At 55.3% G+C, this 14,856-nt stretch overlaps 1 long non-coding RNA gene across 2 annotated transcripts in view; it reads right to left on the bottom strand.

The window, feature by feature from the left end:
* Positions 1 to 284: 284 nt before the first annotated feature.
* The window catches only part of LOC135981545 (uncharacterized), a 28,429-nt gene continuing 13,857 nt past the window's right edge, over positions 285 to 14,856 (bottom strand). Inside the window, exons 3-5 of one of the 2 annotated variants that reach the window (XR_010598613.1) lie at positions 5,361 to 5,448; positions 3,498 to 3,672; positions 285 to 1,388 (exon numbers count right to left, since the gene is read on the bottom strand). This is a non-coding gene — a long non-coding RNA (uncharacterized LOC135981545). The remainder of the gene's footprint in view (positions 1,389 to 3,497; positions 3,673 to 5,360; positions 5,449 to 14,856) is intronic. The other variant, XR_010598612.1, reaches the window with a different exon arrangement.

Here is a 14,856-nt window from a genome sequence, read left to right as displayed (position 1 = left end):
AACGAGAACCTGTCTGAGACTCAGACGCCTCCGAGGAATCAGGGGGGATTAACGGCCCCTGGAACCAGCAGCATTTCCACCCAGCCCCTTCCCACCTCTGAGGGATGGATTCCCCCTCCTGACTCCCAGGATGGAATCTTATTGTCCTTCCTAGTGACCTCCAGTGGCAACCCCCCTCCTTGTACGGGGAGCTCCTGCCACTTCCCCCGTCAGTGCCCCTGACAGCTGTTCCACCTCCAATCCACAGCTCAAGTTCTCAGACCCCTCTCCTCCAGCCCCACCCAGGTTGGGTAGGGAGGGAACTGTAGCGGGGGGGTCAGGAGGGATTCTGGCAGCAGTGAAGTGGGATGTGGGGAGGTTGAGACCTTTCCCCAAGTCACCCCAGCCACTAATGCTGAAGCCGCAGGATGGCAGTGTTGTACTTAAAGTACTGCACAGGATCTTTTCAGGGGGAATAAGGCAGAATGCCACATTTATTAGTAATACATGTATTCATTAACACTGTATTATATGCATATAATATATTACACTTACACTCACACACACACACAAACACACTCCGTCTTGTTGTTACCAATTAGTTGCTCCCCTTAACTTCACTGGCCAGGTGAGTTAGATGGGGGAGGGGGTGGAGCCGGGCTTCTGCCGATCCGGATCGATGCTCCCATGTTGACAAGACGAGACCCGGGGTCCTCTGCGAGACACCTCACTTTTATAGCAGCTTTCCTCTTATGCAAATCTATACCAGATTCAAACTCTGTGTCTGTGTCCATTGGTCCTTTGTGCTGCTTTCTTTTGAGTGTTGTCCCAATGCTGCAAAGAGGGTGTTTCCAAAAGAAGGTGCTTGCTTCTAACCCCGGAGGCCGTTGGTATGTCTGCTTGTCTTTAATGAGCCCACTTGACACGTTTTATTGTCCTTGGGTCTGGCTCCCAGCCCCTCTCCAACAGTTGAGGCTGTCTGGAGGTGCTGCCTTCCATGCCTTGCTCATCCACACCTCATTCATTCAACAGGGCAATTGATTAAGAGTGGTGGAGGGGAGAGAGCTCTTGTTCTACTGCTAGCAAACAGAAATTTTTCTTCTATCTTATTCTATCCTTAGGGGCTATAATATTATACCAAGGGCAATGCAAAGTTTCTAAATGAGGCTTTGATACAAAGTTCCATGAAAACAGAGGTCACACGTGGGTAGACCCACCACAAGGTTATATGAAGAGGCACAATGTAAAGTCATATGAAAATTATCAGAGATTTATCTACAGCAGTCCTGGTGAATGGGACGGATCGGCAGCCCCTGCTGACTGAATCCTCCTGTTCTCTCCAGCAGCGCGGGCTTTAGGAAGGGCGGGGCCCAATTCGAACATTTTTGGCGGGGCCCCGGCAGGGATGACTAACAAAAAAAATAATGGAAAAAAAAGCCTTTCATTTCTTCCATGTATTATTTACTTTCCATAACTATATAAAAAATAAAATTATATATTCTGTACATTGCATCATATATGCTGTTGATCGGTTATTAATGAGCTCCGTTTCACGTGTGTGGGTCCCCGCCACTCCCTGGGGGTGTGCTAGGGTGACCAGATGTCCTGATTTTATAGGGACAGTCCCGATTTTTGGGTCTTTTTCTTATAGGATCCTATTATCCCCCACCCCCTGTCCCGATTTTTCACACTTGCTGTCTGGTCACCCTAGTGGTGTGCACATGTGTGGGTCCCAGCTGCTCCCTGCCCCCCTCATTGAAGCAGGTGTGCAGGGTTACTGCCCTGGGAACTGCAGGGCACCAGTGGACATGGGGCTGGCTGGAGGCTGGGCAGGGGCTCACTGGAGGTAGGGTCTGGCTGCAGGCAGGGCAAGGGGTGCGGGGCTGGCTGGAGACAGGGGTGTGTGGGGCTGGCTGGCTTTGGGCAGGGCTGCAGGGGGGTGCGGCAGGGGTTGCCTGGAGACAGGGCAGGGGGTGCGGCGGAGGCTGGCTGTGGGCAGGGGGTGCAGGGCTGGCTGCAGGCAGGGCAGGGGGGCGGGGCTGGTGCGGGCAGAACAGGGGTGGCGGGGCTGGAGGTAGGGCAGGGGTGCAGCAGGGGCTGGCTGCGGACAGGGGGTGCAGGGCTGGCTGGAGACGGAGCTGGCTGCGGGCAGGGCAGGCGGTGCGGGAACGGGGTGCAGCAGAGGCAGCTTTAAATAGCCCCCGAGTCCCCCGCTATCCCAGGGCTCTGGGGGCTATTTAAAGGGCCCAGGGCTCCCCTGCTTCTACCGCCCCGGCCCTTTAAATAGCCGCGGGAGCCCTGGGGAAGCAGCGGGGCTCCAGTGGCTATTTAAAGAGCCGGGGCGGTAGAGGCAGCAGGAGTCCCGGACTTTTTAAATAGCCCCCAGAGCCCCGCAGCCCTACCCCAGGGCTCCAGCAGTGGGGGTCTGGTGGCAATTTAAAGGGCCTGGGGCTCCGGCCCCTGCTGGGAGCCCTAGGTCCTTTAAATTGCCCCCTGGGGAAGCCGAGCCACCCTGGTACAGCGCACAGGCTCTTGCCGGTACACCGTACCGGGGCTTGGGCTCGGGGCCCGATTCAGGGGAATTGGTTGAATTGGCCTAAAGCCGGCCCTGGTGGGGGTATGGCCACAGAGCCGCAGGGAGGGGAACCCTGAGGTGTGGGGGCTGGGTGGGTACTGGGAGTTCCTCCTGAAGGGACGGGGGTTGGCCAAGGTCACTCAGCCCCGGGGTGTGGAAGGGGGACAGGCTGAGGGCACTCAGAGCCCCAGGAAGTGGGGGGGGCTGAGGGGAGGGACTGGCCAGGGGCACTCAGAGCTCGGGGGAGGGGCTGTCCGGGGGGGGGCACTCCAGCCCCAGGAGGTGTGGGGGGGAGGAGCACACAGGATTTCAGGAATTCCCTGGCAGTGAAGAGCTGCTGGCGGCAGGGAGGAGCCAGCCGTGACAATCCCCACTTGGGATCCCTGGCTGGGCTAGAGGGTTTGGGGGCCCGTGGCTAAGCTGCAGCGGAAGGTGACCTGAAGAAAATGCCTCGGCCTGCTGCTAGGAAGGGCCTGGGCCAGACAATGACCTACCACGCAGTGTCCCAGCTCCCTGCCCCACACCTGTGGGGCACGGCCCCTCCTCTGTAGGGAGGTTGACATGTACCTTAGTGCTGCTTCCTCCATCCCCAAAGGCCTCTCCCAGCCAGTCTCTGGCAACCCCTGCCCTTCAGTATGCACATTACCCTGCTGTGACATACCGGGGGGGGGGAACCCCTCTGGGATGGGGGGGCTGTCACACAGCTGGGCAATTTAACCCGGCTAGGCAGGAGTGACTGTCTCCCTGGAGCTGGGGTCTCAGCCCAGGTGTCTCTCTGCCCTTCCCCCCAGTAGCGCCCCACATTGAGTTCCAGCCCCACATTCACACCCACAAGTGCTGGTGGGTTCCAATCCCAGCTGAACACGCCCACCCGGCCCTAGTGCGGAGCAGAAGGGCCCAGCGCTGCCCCACAGACCCTCTGGCTCTCCGAGACCGCTCTTACCCATCACCGCAGCACGTCTGGCCCATGCTGAACGCTGCTGCTCTGTGCAGAGAGGCTGGCACTTCTCGCTCCTGCCGTACGAGGGGCAGGTGCTGCTACCGACTGCTCCCCCTAACCCCCGCCCTGCTGCGCTCTGGGGATGCTGCCCTGCTGTGGAGCTCTCAGGTGTCTTGAACTGGAATTTGTTTGGAGAGAAACTGCTAAGAAGCCCTATCAGCCCCGAGCAGAGAATACCTGGGAGCCTGCCTGGGTCGGGCGGGTCTGGTACAGCCTCCCCCCAGATAAGGCTCTTCCCTGGACCTGCCACCCATTGGAATCTGGAACGATTCCCTCCGAGGTAACACCCGGGGCAGCCAGGGCAGGGCAGGGTACGGCCTGCTCCCCTGGAGCGTTAGGGCTTTCAGGAGTCAGAGGTGCCAGCAGAGCAGGTTGTACGTTAAAGCAGCGAAGGCAGTTGGGGGGGGGGGGGCAGAGGAATTGGGTGCTTTGCCATTGCACTTGATCAGCTCAATTTGAAAATTCTTTCAAAGGAAATCCAGATGTATACATCTGACTGGGGTACATGTACACACATACACACGCACACTCACATGTGCACACACTCATGTGTACATACACGTACACGCATACATACGCACATGTACACATATACATATATACAGACGTACACATACACGCACACACGCTGTCCCTGGAGCGCCCCAGGATGTGACTGACAGGGTGGCTGGCTATTATGGAGGCAGAAGGGGGTTGGGAGAAAATAATCAAGAAGAACTTTTGCTGAAAATGCAAACCTAAACTGGAAATCTGTGGAGGGCTGGGTCAGCGAAAATGATCTTTTGAGCTGTTCTTATTAACCGTGGTCCTGTACTTCCTGGTTTGCGTCGGACCCAGGCAGGAGACTGGGCTGCTCTCAGCTGTAGAAGCCATTGGAATGAGCCAGGCCCTCAGAGCCTTCTGCCACCAATCGCCCCAGCAGTCACTGATCCAAACCAAAGCACGTCCTTCCAGTCAGGCAGTTTCATATGCACACGTCAAACCTTTGGTTTGCCACTCAGACACCACGGTGATGGGCACAGTATGGCCCGAGAGACGCTAAACAGGCAGACAGACAAGGAAATAGTGGCCCTGCCTACAGGTGTGTGTGTGGTGCAAACGGATGAACACCAGTTGCTGGCTGAAGGCACAACCTTAATTCCTGCATCTCCTGTCTGTCAGCTATCGTTCTCTTGGCAGCCTGAGCTCCGATTTCTAACGCAGCGTTTTGCTCTGGCCTATTGTGGTTCTCATGTCCGGGGGCGCCTTGGCCCCTGGTATCAGGAGCGGTGCTACGGAGGCTGCTTTTCAAAGGTCCTTAAGTAGGGTTGTCAACTTTCTACTTGCACAAAACCAAACGCCCTTGACCCAACCCCTTTCATGCCCTTCCCCAAGGCCCCACCCCCACTCACTCCAGCCCAGCCCACCTCTCTCAGTCGTTCGCTCTCACACCCTCACTCACTTTCACTGGGCTGGAGCTGGGGGTTGGATTGCAGGGAGGGGTGAGGGCTCCGGTGGGGATGCGGGTTCTGGGATTGGGCTGGAGATTAGGGGGTTGGGGTGCCAGAGGGAGATCCGGGCTGGGACAGAGGGTTGGGGTGCGGACTCTGGGAGGGAGTTTGGGTGCGGGAGGGGGCTCAGGGCTGGGGTAGGGGATTGGGGTGGGGGTGTGGGGTCTGGGAGGGATTAGGGTACAGGAGGGGGTTCCGACCTGGGGCAGGGGGTTGGGGTGCCGTGTGTGAGGTCTGGGAGGGAATTTGGGTGTGGGAGGGGGTTCCGACCTGGGGCAGGGTTTCTGGGTGCGAGCTCCGGCCAGGCGGCGCTTACCTCAGCCAGCTCTTGGTCAATGGCACACCGGTGCTAATGCAGGCTCCTGACCCCTGGTCTCCCTCCGCTGGCAGGCTCTGAGCAAGGCCTGCCCAGAGAACATGGAGAGAATATGAATGACGAGCTCTCGATCCTGCTGACAGCACCCCCTAGCACAGACAAACTCCAGCACATCTTGGAGGTGAGCAGAATGGGGAGGGGCTGCAGGGGTTTTACCTCAGCCCTGGGGACTCCTAGAAAGAAGAGACTGGAAAATCCATGTTTCTATTGGATCCTTCCGAGTATGCATTTGTGATATAAACTCACTGGGTGACCTTGGGGTAACTCACTTCCCCCTTACGGCATCAGTCTTCTCCACTATCAAATCTACACTGGGGAAGAAGGACAGAAGCCCCGACAATCACCTTCACCTCTGGGTGTCTGGTCCTGGGAGCCGAAACCAACTGGACTATCTGCCCCATCTCCTAAACTGCCCTGTCTTTCCCTCCTAGGGCCTTGTCCTTAGTGCTCAGCCTGGCCCCTTCCCAGCTTGTCCCTGACCTTTAAAGGACGCTCCAAGCCCCTCCCATGCCTGCTTCCCTTGGGGTCTCTCTCCTGGCTGAGTACAGGCTCCCCTTCTATCTCTCAGCAGGCCTGGGTCCTAGTCACAGGCTGCGTCTTGTCACGTGACCCCCACACTTATTCCCTTCACCCTAGGGAGCTGCATCACCTGGGCCAGGTGCAGTTGAGCTCCAACCCCTTTCCTGGCCATCTCACCCTGGGACAGGTTGAAACTGGTAACCTATGGGTAACAGTAACTGGTTGCTCCCAAAGGTGCTGAAGACACAATGGAAGAGGAAATCCTTTGGCCTGGATTGAAATTATTCCGACTGAAAGTGAATGAGAGAAAATAGGTTCAGAGTTCTCTTCCTAGCAGCAGAAAATGTAGCGATTGATAGAAGTTCAGGTCAGAAAGGACCATTATGTGCATCTAGTCGCCCCTCCTGTATAACTCAGGGCTAGAATGTGACCAAGTGGTTCCTTCAGCCAACCATAGCATGGGACTGAGTCAGAGCACGTCTTTTGGAACGACATCCACATGCAGGAGAGCCAGCTGGCTACCAGAAAATCTCTCTTCTGCAGTGACGTGGGGTTAAGGGACACGGGGGAAAAGACATGGCGGCTGTGACTAAACTTAGAGCAGCAAGGCCAGGAAAACCAGGGTTAGGTCCCAGGCCTGGCTATCAGATCTGCTGTTTTCTATTCCTGGCTTTGGGACCATGAGCGAGTCTCTGCACCGCTGGGTGCCTCGGTTTCCCCAGCTATCAAATGGAGCTAATCAAGGTTTTGTTTGTTCTCCCCATTTTACAGGGTGGGAAATCGAGACACAGTTGGGACCTGTCTACACTACAGGTCTGTCGTGCGTTTGTAATCTGCTGACCCCCACATGTTGTTCAGAGCCTATGGACAACACAGCTCCTAAAGGTACCTTTGTTCTGTGCTTATCCCCTATGTACCAGCAGGGCTGGACGGCCTTTCTCACTGTGCTCTGGGGAGCAGGTCCTGGGTACTAAGGGTCTGAAGAAGCTCTCAAGGACTAATTTTTTAAAATAATTGTTATCAATGAATTGGGAGAAAACATACAATCACTGCTGACAAGATTGGGGGGTGACAAAATACAGGCAGAGTGGTAATTCCTGATGGGGAGAGGGCAGTGATATACAGCGATCTGGCTCATTCGGCCAGCTGGACCCATTCAAAGAAAACAAGTTTGAGCAGAGCCCAATGCAAGGTCCTATACGTGGCAACAAGGCACGCCGGCTATACCTCCAGAATGGGGACGTGGATCCAGGAAAGCAGTGACTCTGAAAAGGATTTAGGGGCCAGCGTGGAGAAGCCACTCAACATGAGCTCCCAGTGTGATGCTGTGGTGAACAGGGCTAAAGCCATCATTAGACGTAGGAGCAGAGCCGTGAGTAGGATAGGGAGGTGACACAGCAGCAGTGAGACTGCTATTGGAATACTGCCTCTAGTCTTGGTGTCCTCCTTTGAAAAAGATGGTCCTAGAAATTGGAGCTGGGGCAGCAAAGAGCCACCAAATGTTCTGAGGGCTGGAGAAAAATGCCTTCTAGTGAGCTATTGAAAGAGCTCAACCTGTTTAGCTTATCAAAAGAAGATTGAAGGGGACTTCATTGAAGTGTTGAAGTGCCTTAATGGAGAGAAAATACTGGGTATTAAAGGGCTCTCTAGTCTAGCAGAGAAAGGCAGAACAAGACCCAATGGCTGGAAGGTGAAAAGAGACAAATTCCTATGACAAATAAGGCACAAATATTCAACAGCGAGGATGATTGAACACAGGAAGAAGCTACCAAGGAAAGTGGTGGATTCTCCATCTCTTGATGTCATTAATAAAGACTAGATGCCTTTCCGGAATGTGTTTGCCCCAAAAGTAGCTATTGTGGTAGACAGGAGGCCTGTGATATGCAGGGGGTCAGATTAGATGCTCTAACGGTCTCTGCTACCCATAAAGTCTACTCATTTCTGAGAAACCGAGTGTAGCATTGGGAGCAGCTTGTGATGTTTTACTGTCTAGCCGGCTTGCTTCCTAGAATGAACACTCATTGAGCGGGGTGATCCACAGGGAGTAGCTCAAACCTCCAAAGTGTCAGCCCTGTGGCAGGACATTAGCACTGCAGGGGAGGGGTGGGTGTGGCAGTGACATCACAAAGGCCTTTTGCAGGACCTCAGCCTATTGGCCAAAGGTGCAGGGGAGGTGGTGACCTCACAGAGGGATGCTGACATCAGCCAGGCAGGACAGGGGCGCAGGGCCAGGGAAACCTCAGAGACCCCTGTGGCTTTGCTTCAGCAAGTCCCCTTCTCGAGATCTCTCTTTGAGGTCTGAGAGAATATTTGGGTTCATGTATGTGAGCACCAGGAGGAACCTCTTTTGAGTTTTCTCCTTTCTTTTTCCTGATTTCACTAGAAAACTGACGTCCCTGTTTAGAAGGTAAGAGCCTCCGAGAGGTTTGGAACCTGTTGAGTCTGATGCATCTGGCGCCAGCTGAATTTTAGGCATGGAAAACACTAGCTTAAGGTGGCCAAATTTTATTCCCCACCTGGGATTTTGTCCCTTAGAATCTCTGGGGACATTAAGGTTTGTCCTTTTTCTTTTACCTTTTCCTCCATCCCTCCCTCCTTTCTCTTCATCTCTTACTTATTTTGTCCTTTCCCCGTTCCCCTCCCACCACCAGGAGGGGGGTGTGTGTGTGTCGTGGGGGGTGCTCTACAACTCCCACTGTGGGAGGTCCACCGAAAAATGTGGCGTTGAAATAGTGCTCAGACAGTGATCCCCAGCGGTGACCTGGGCCATCCTTTGGGCTCTCTGGTGAGAACCCTCATCCCCCCACCCCTCGGTCTCTACCCTGATTGGCTGAGCAGGGGGTTATTGACAGGGAGGAGACTCAGGTCCCTGTTGTTTTCTTTTAAGACCAAGTAAATAGTCATAACCAGTCATATGTTCAACAAATTTTGCTGCTTCTCTGCAGTTCATTATTTTCTCTACCATTCCAGTTCTCCTAAAATACTTGCTGAATAATTACTATGAACTCTTGCTGGTCTGGAACTCACTTGAGAACACTTTATTCAGGTCATTCAATGTCTGAAATTCAAGATCCGATGGTTAGTTTGAAAATCAGGGCTCTTGGGTCCTATTCCCAACTCTGCCACGGACTGGCTGTGTGACCTAAGACAAGTCAATTCTCCTTTCTCAGCCTTAGCTTCTCCCTCTTTCAAGTAGGGATAACAATCCGCTCCTACCTACCTCCCGACAGGTGGAGAATGGGGATCTATTGGAGAGTGTCACTAGGAGCAGTGCATAAGATGAGGTGTCCTATCACGTTTACTCAGATCAGATTAGGACATAATAGAATGGCTGAAATAGTCTATTTTATTTGTATTTTATTATGTTGCAATTGTTAAGAGCAGCAACTACTTAGCTCAGACTGAAACATCTCATCTAATTTTTGAGATCTAAGTGTCTCCTCTTTGTGTAGCTCAAACCTCCAAAGTGTCTGCCCTGTGGCAGGACATTAGCACTGCAGGGGAGGAGTGGGTGTGGCAGTGACATCACAAAGGGCTTTTGCAGGATCTCAGCCTATTGGTCAAAGGTGCTGGGGAGGTGGTGACCTCACAGAGAGATGCTGACATCAGCCAGGCAGAACAGGGGTGCAGGGCCAGGGAAACCTCAGAGTCCCCTGTAGCTTTGCTTCAGCAAGTCTCCTTCTCGAGGTCTCTCTTTGAGGACTGAGAGAGTATTAGGGGTCACGTACGTGAGCGCCAGGAGGAACCTCTTTTGAGTTTTCTCTTTTCTTTTTCCTGATTTTACTAGAAAACAGACGTCCCTGTTTAGAAGGTAAGAGCCTCCGAGAGGTTTGGAACCTGTTCAGTTTGATGCATCTGGCGCCAGCTGAATTCTAGGCATGGAAAACACTAGCTTAAGGTGGTCGAATTTTATTCCCCACCTGGGATTTTGTCCCTTAGAATCACTGGGGACATTAGGGTTTGTCCTTTTTCTTTTACCTTTTCCTCCATCCCTCCCTCCTTTCTCTTCATCTCTTACATCTTCTGTCCTTTCCTCTGTTCCCCTCCCACCACCAGGAGGACTCTGTGTGTGTGTCGTGGGGGGTGCTCTGCAGTGGGAACAGGGACAATTCTCCAACTTTGGGCAGTCAAGAGCCTGGGTGAGATAAGGGGCTTTAAAGCCCTTTGTAAAGGAGAAAGGGGAGTTTCACGGTGTTGAGCACCAAGGAATTCTAAACTTTGCTAAAACATCTAGTCTGCAGAAACCAGAAATGGTTGGGGCCACATTGTAACCATTGTCTTTTTTAAAGCCCATTGAGGGATGTGAGTCCCACCCTTTTAGGTATCTGGGGTGCTGGGAGAAGAGAAGAGGTGCCTGTCTCCATTTTATGGCCTCAACAAACTACGTGCTGTGCCCCAGTTCTCGTCAGAGATCCCTGAAAAAGAACGTCTTCCCATCCATTAACATACCTGGAAAGATACTGGAACTCCTTATTAAACAATCAGTTTGTCAGCACCTACAGGACAATTTGGTTCTTAGGACTAGTGAGCATGGACTTGTCAAGAACAAATCATTCCAAACCAATCCTAGCTCCTTCTTTGGCAGGGTTACGGGCCTAGTGGAGGTGGGTAAACAGTAGATGTGATCCATCTTGGTGTTAATAAGGACATTCTCACAAACAAACTAGGGAGATGTGGTCTAGATGCAATTAGTATAATATGTGTGCACAGATGGTTGAAAGCCCGTACTCCAACAGCCCAGAACCAAACACTCCTCCTCCTGGGCAGTGCGCTCTGACCTCTAATGGTCAGATGCTGCTTAGCACTGTCAGAGCAGCTTTTGCTGGGGGATTCTCCCAGCACTTTCCAATAGTGGGAAAGTATGAAATCCCCATTTGACTGCTGGGGACAGAGCCTAGAGCGGGGAGCAACTAGCCCAAAGTCCCACAGGTCAATAGGAAACCAGCAATGTCCAGTGTGGCCCGAATCTCACACGCTCCTTTGTCTCCTTTGGGTCTCACAGGAGCTCATTGAGGAGCTGCCTGATAACTCTCCACCCGGCGCCGTCCTCGCTAACTCCCTGATTGCTGTGGGCAACCTCAGGTACCGAGACCCTCCGGCCCGGTTCCCCTAACCCCAGTGCTGCTCAGGCCCAGGGCTGGGAGTCACTGCCCCTCCCACTCCCACTCCCAGGTCACCGCCCAAGGGTGGCTCCTCTGGCAGAGGTGCAGGGAAGGGTCACTCTCTCCTGGCTGGGCTGTTCTTTTCACTCCAGTAACATTGCAACGGCTTTGGGGAGAGGCTCACTCCCAGGATCAGATACAGGAGGGGCAGCAGGGTGCAGGGAACAGGTGCTATTCCTGCCCTGCCACTGTCTGTCTGAGAAACCTTGGCCTTGTCATTCCCTGGCTCGGTGCCTCAGTTTCCCTTCTTGCCAGCCTGTGCCTATTTCCCTGCAGTTTAACCTGCGTGTTGGTGCCAGTCCCATCCCCGCACTGCACAGTCTAATACCGGCTCCTCTCTCTTCCAGCACCATGACACCTGCTGTGGAGCCAGAGCTGGAGACCCACCTCCTTCGAGCTGCCCTGCACGCCGTCTTCACCCTGGGCATGGAGAAGGACACCGCCCAAGTGCAGGTAGATCAGCTAAAGTCATGGATTGAAGAGCCAGCTGTCATCCTGCCATGAGTCCTTGCTAATTGCCTGCAGTGGGATGTGAAGGAGAGAGGCCAGGATATGTGTTTGGGGGTCACACCAGTGCTTCCCAGAGACCCCACTTCCCATCCTGTGGCAAGTTTAGCCCCAGTTTCCCTAACTCTGACCCATGGCTCTCCCTTGCTTTCAGGATCTGCCTAGAGTCTTGCCAGACCTCCTGGATGCCATGCTGGGGAACCTGCTGGCAGAGTCCCCAGACACCGACAGGCTCCAGTACATCTTGGAGGTGAGCCCGATGAGAGGGGTGGGGGCAATTTTACCTTCACTCTTAGATCCATTTTCCAGTCTGTCCTCCTAGCCGGGCCCCCAGTGGGCATCCTTGGTCAGGGCAGTCAGTGCAATGCCTCCTTTCCCCACAGCACATTAACTACTGGATCGTGTCCAGGGTGCCGCGAGAGAGAGCCAGGGCCGTTAAGAGCAGCACGGCCCTGCTCAGATTCACCATCACCCTCCCTGAGTTTGACGTAAGTGATCTCTGACCCCAGCTTCCTGACTCCAGGGGTAGGTGATCTGGCTCTGACGGGCTGTAGGATCTGCTGCTGCAGGGGCTGTGGGTTAGGAGTGTTCCTCTTGGGTAGGGTTACCATATTTCAGCAAGAAAAAAAGAGGACGGGAGGAGCCCCGCCCTAGCCCCGCCCCTGCCCCTCCCACTTCCCGCCCCCCCAGAACCCCCAACCCTCCCCCCGTTCCTTGTCCCCTGACTGCCCCCTCCTGGGACCCCTGCCCCTAACTGCCCCCCAGGACTCCACTCCCTATCTAAGCCTCCCTGCCTCTTGTCCCCTGACTGCCCCAACCCTTATCCACACCCCCACCCCCAGACAGACCCCTGGGACTCCCACGCCCCATCCAACCACTCCCCACCCCCTGACAGCCCCCCCCAGAACTCCCAACCCATCTAAACCCCTCTGCTCCCTGTCCCCTGACTGCTCCGATCCATCTCCCCACCCCTGCCACCTGACAGCCCCCCCCAGAACTCCCAAACACTCCCCCCCTGCTCCTTGTCCCCTGACTGCCCCCTCCTGGGACCCCTGCTCCTAACTGCCCTCCAGAACCCCACCCCCTACCTAAGACTCCCTGTTCCTTGTCCCCTAACTGCCCCCTCCTAAGACCCCCCCCCAACTGCCCCCCAGGACCCTACCCCCTACCTGTACCCTGACTGCCCAAAACTTTCTCCACTACCCCCAAAAAGCCCCCCCCCGTTTCTTGACCTCCACCTCCAGAACCTTCCTGCCCCCTGACCTCCTTACCCTGCTGCTCAGAACAGAGTGTTGGGCTCTGTGCAGCCGAGCCGGACACGTGGCTGAGCTCCCCAGCACAACAAAACCTGGTCCCTGGCCCTGCACAACAAAACCCGGTCTGGCCCTGCACAGTGCTGCTGGACTGGGCTGCAAGGGAGCTGCTGGCTCAGAATGCAGGGCGGATCCGGCTCCTCTACAGCTGCTCCTGAATCCAGCCCGGGACTTCCCTGCAGCCCTCCCAGCCACTCGCTCTGCTAATCCCGGACATTGTGAGTGCTTTACAAATTCCCCCCGGACGCTATTTTTAGCACACAAAAGGAGGACATGTCCGGGTAAATCCGGACGAATGGTAACCCTACTCTTGGGGAGGCAGAGTCAGAGCAGAGAGTGAGCCTGGCTTGAGTCAAGTTCTTCTTGTCCTAGTTAAGTGGTGACTCTGGGCTTTTAAGGGGACTGTGCTCCAGGTTCATGCCTCCCTGTCATCCTGGAGCAGCTGGGGAAGCAAGTCCTCATGGAGGGCCCTGTCCACAGCCCTGTGCTCCAGGCTTCCTTGGGGGCAGAGGAAATTAAGTGTCTGGCTCTAGCTCCTATCCTCTAGCATCTCCTGCAGAGGGGCTAAGGGGAAGGAGAGTCCTGGCCCGGGGGGGGACTGGGAGCTAACAGGAAAATGCTGATGGAGTCCCCTCTCCCTCTCCCGTCCATTAGAACACAGCGGAATTCCCCAGGATGGGTCACCACATGGCACAGCTGGCTCTGTCCGTCAGTGACCCAGCCAAGGACATCAGCCGGCAGGCCAGAGAGGGGGTTTACCGGCTCTACCAGCTGCTGCTGCACCAGAGGGGTAAGGAACCCAGCTGGGAAATGGCACCCGCTAGAAGAGTGAGACTGGGACCCCAGCCAATTTCTCAAAGACTGACCCCGGCTGGAGGATGAGTCTCTCTATCTCTTTCTGTGTTCCACACCACGCCCTGCAATTCTGTTGGGCCAGGCATGCAGCGAGGACTCTGCCCACTGTGCAGCCACCAATGGGATTGGAAGGACACAAGCCCTGCAACCAGAAGGACAAATGTGTGTGTCTCTCTCCCTGTCACCTACTCCCTCCTGGGGGAAACCCAGCAGCTGATGGGGGACAAGGTGAGCAGCTGCATTAGACTCAGGAGATTGGGGCGGGGCCCAGGCCTCATTCCCATCCTGTGGCCATTCGCTGGCCTGGCACAAGGAGCCTGGTGGGGAATGAAAGGGAGAGCAGGTGCTCCTGGGAAGGGAGATGAATTCACCTCCATGAGCAGGAGCGAGCCAGCTTGTCCCCGGAGCAGCTCCACCCAGCTCTTTAGCCAGGCTAATTAATGACAAGCTTTGCCTCATCCCAGACTTACGTTCCTAGGACAGGGTGCTATCGCTCTTGGGAAGGGCAGGAGAGTCCCCCAAGTGCCCTCTGCGAGATTCTCCTGTCCCACAGGGCCGCACCCAATTCCTAGTGGTCTGGTGTCTGTGTCACCCGAGCCACCACCCAGAGTTGCTCCCATCACTGGCAGCCTGGGAGGCCAAGGACTGACGGGTGATGGCATCTGACCAGGCAGGGCTGAGGCACATGGGTAGGGGACGCTTGTCCTGCTGCTGGCAAGGCTGGACCCGTTCTGGAGAGAACAGGAGGATTCAGTCAGCAGTAGGGTTACCATGTCTAATAAATAAAAAAAGAGGACCCTCCACGGGCCCTGGCCCCGCCCATTTCCCCACCCCTAGCCCTGCCCCAACTCCGCCCCTTCCCCGCCCTAACTCAGCCCCCTCCTCCCTCCCACTCCCAGCCATGGGGAAAGGGCTGCCCCAGCACTACCGGCTTCACGGTTTGCCGGGCAGCCCCCAGACCCTGCGCCCCCGGCCGGTGCTTCCCCAGCGCAGCTGGAGCCCGGGAAGGGAAGTGCCTGGCCGGCGGCTGGGGGTCCGGAGGCAGGGGGGGCTGCCCGAAGCCGGTAGCGCTGGCTCGGG

Source organism: Chrysemys picta, chromosome 2, assembly GCF_011386835.1.
Source record: "Chrysemys picta bellii isolate R12L10 chromosome 2, ASM1138683v2, whole genome shotgun sequence".
NCBI lineage: Eukaryota > Metazoa > Chordata > Testudines > Emydidae > Chrysemys > Chrysemys picta.
The sequence above is the reverse complement of the archived record's forward strand: the minus strand, read 5'-3'. Positions and strand labels throughout refer to the sequence as shown.